At 64.0% G+C, this 2439-nt stretch overlaps 1 long non-coding RNA gene across 2 annotated transcripts; it reads left to right on the forward strand.

Moving 5' to 3' along the window:
* Nucleotides 1-164: 164 nt before the first annotated feature.
* LOC114885676 lies at nt 165-1734 on the forward strand. Of its 2 annotated transcripts, XR_003791160.1 has the most exons (4): nt 165-692; nt 870-939; nt 1024-1156; nt 1404-1734. It is a non-coding gene; the product is annotated as an uncharacterized LOC114885676 (long non-coding RNA). The 2 variants fall into 2 exon arrangements; XR_003791159.1 differs by having other exon boundaries at nt 165-939.
* The last annotated feature ends 705 nt before the right edge of the window (nt 1735-2439 follow it).

Consider the following 2439-nt stretch of genomic DNA (forward strand, 5'->3'; position numbering starts at 1 on the left):
AAGCAGCCCCACCTCCCGCCGGTCAGGGCCCGCCTCCTCCGGGGCGGGGGTGAAAGCAGCCCCACCTCCCGCCGGTCAGGGCCCGCCTCCTCCGGGGCGGGGGTGAAAGCAGCCCCACCTCCCGCCGGTTGGGGCCCGCCTCCTCCAACGAGGTGGCCGCCGGCTCACCTGCTGCTCTTGGGCAGCTCGGTTGTGTTCCTCGCTGCGCGCCCTGGAGAGACTGGGCCTCCTTGGGCACCAGGATCTCTGACCTGCAGAGCCTGGAGCTGCGGGGACAGGAGCATAGACATGGGGGTGGGGAGACGACACCGGGAGTGGCCACTTGTGCTCCCGTTCGTGGACCCTGGCACAGCACCGCCCAGGTCCCATTGTGGGTGGCGGGCTGTGCTCCAGAGCCTAGGGCCGTGCTGTGACTCTCCCACCGTGGGGACAGTGCGACTTTCTGAGGGTTCCCCGTCCCAGGACCTTATTATACCAACGCAGGAGCCTTGACACAGCCCTGGAACAGGCCTGGAGCGCACACACGGCCAGTCCTTCGTGACAGCTGTGCCTGGTCCTCTTTCTCCATGGGGACAGCAAAGAACACGTTCACCAAATCAGGGGCGATGCGCCTCCACCAGAGGCTACTGACTGCCCTGGCCTCCCCAGCTCCTTGGCCGTCTGCAGCCGTCCAGTCTCTGCCAGGAGTTAGGGTTAGGGCCAGCGTGGTGACTGGATGGGACTGGGGTGGGGACCACCTGCACTTCAGGGCTGCAGGGTGGCCCTGGGCTCTGCCACATCACGTCCCCGGAATGTGGCACTGTTTACCGTCTTGGCTGGGGTGAAGTTTCCACCTGGCTGTCCCCGCCACGAGAGCCCTTCCCTCACAGGCTGAGAATCTAGTTCAGGGGTCGCCCCAGCTGGACGGATGTCCCCCCGGTTATACGTTCAGGGGCTGAGGTAATGGCCACTGTGGTCCGTGGGTCTCCTGCCCTAACTAGGGCCCCACGTGCCCCTGCTCTAATGGGCCGCGACACTCTTCAGGTTTCCAGGCACCAACGTCAATGCAGACCCTGTGTCCGCCCTACAAGATACCCCGCTGGAATCCTGCGGGGCTGCACCGTCCTCCCCCCAGCACCGGCCACTTCTTCGGAGCTGCCAGGGGCTTCAGCCAGAGGTGGAGCTGGGGTGGAGCGGCCCCTGGGAGGACTGGGGGCAGAGCAGTGGCAGGACAGTGACTCAGTCATCGCAGGCACCCTGGCTGTCCTGCTGGGGTGGAGGCGGGGAGGCCAGTGGGGAGGGGCACTGGGGTAATCCAGGCGACACGGGATGGTGACAAGGACCGGGGGTGGGTGGTGAGCGCCAGGCAGATTCTGGATCCCGGCCTCCCGGTCTCCTGCCCTGTGCTGTCCCCTCCCATCCAGCATGGACCCGGCGGCTGGCTCCTAAGGCTCTGACAGTCACTCCATGGAGGGGCCCACATATGTGGAGCTGAGGGCGGCGCCGCTGGTGAGGACCTGGTCCGGCCACACCGATGCCTTCATGGTCGAGCCTCCCCATGAGACCGCAGCCCTGCTCAGCACGAGGGAACGGCCACGCCTGGATTCCAGACCCACAGGAGCCATAAGACAATAAACCTGTGTTGTTGTAGGCCATTAGGGTTTGAGGTAACTCGAGACACAACAAAAGATGATGTTGAAGGTGGAGCCAGCTGCGGGTGTGAGAGGAGACACCAGGGTGTCCGGGTGAGGGGGCAGTGCCCACCCCGCGCAGCAGGAGGGAGGTCCAGAGAGGCTGTCGGATGAGGTGGAAGCCACACAGGTCTCTGTCGGACACGGTGGGGGGGGGGGACTGATGGTGGGGGACGGAGGGGCCTGTGAGGGGCTCGCAGGGCGGGCGGGAGGGGTGCAGAGGACAAGAGGGGTCAGGGTTTGGGAGGGGGGGAGATGGAGTAGAAGGGGAGGGCAGTGGGGAGGGTGTTTCTCCAGCCACATCCGGCTGCCCTGAGTCGGGGGTAGTGGCATGAGAAGGGCTGAGGGGGAAAGGGGGCGTTCAGGGGGTCCAGGGCTCTGAGCTGGGCGAGAAGGACAGTGAAGACAGGGAGAGGGTGTCGGGCAGTGACAACCTGGGGCGACTGCAGATCAAGACCCCCCTGAGATGCCACATCACGCCCACCAGGATGGCTGCCACCAAAGAAACGGAAAGTACCAAGTGTTGGCAGCCTGTAGTAAAATGGTACCCTCGTGCACACAGCTGACGGGATTGTAAAATGGTGCAGCCGCGTGGAAAACACCACGGACGTTCCTCAGGATGGGCTTGAGTCCCACACGACCCAGGATTCTGTTTTCAGAGATCTGAAAGCAAGGGTCTCTGACAAACCCTTGCACACCCGTGCTCATGGCAGCATCCTTCACAACAGACAAAGACAGGAGAAGCCCATGTGTTCATCAATGGATGGAG

Source organism: Monodon monoceros, unplaced genomic scaffold, assembly GCF_005190385.1.
Source record: "Monodon monoceros isolate NGI ecotype Baffin Bay Population unplaced genomic scaffold, NGI_Narwhal_1 Super_Scaffold_6, whole genome shotgun sequence".
In the NCBI taxonomy this organism is placed as follows: domain Eukaryota; kingdom Metazoa; phylum Chordata; class Mammalia; order Artiodactyla; family Monodontidae; genus Monodon; species Monodon monoceros.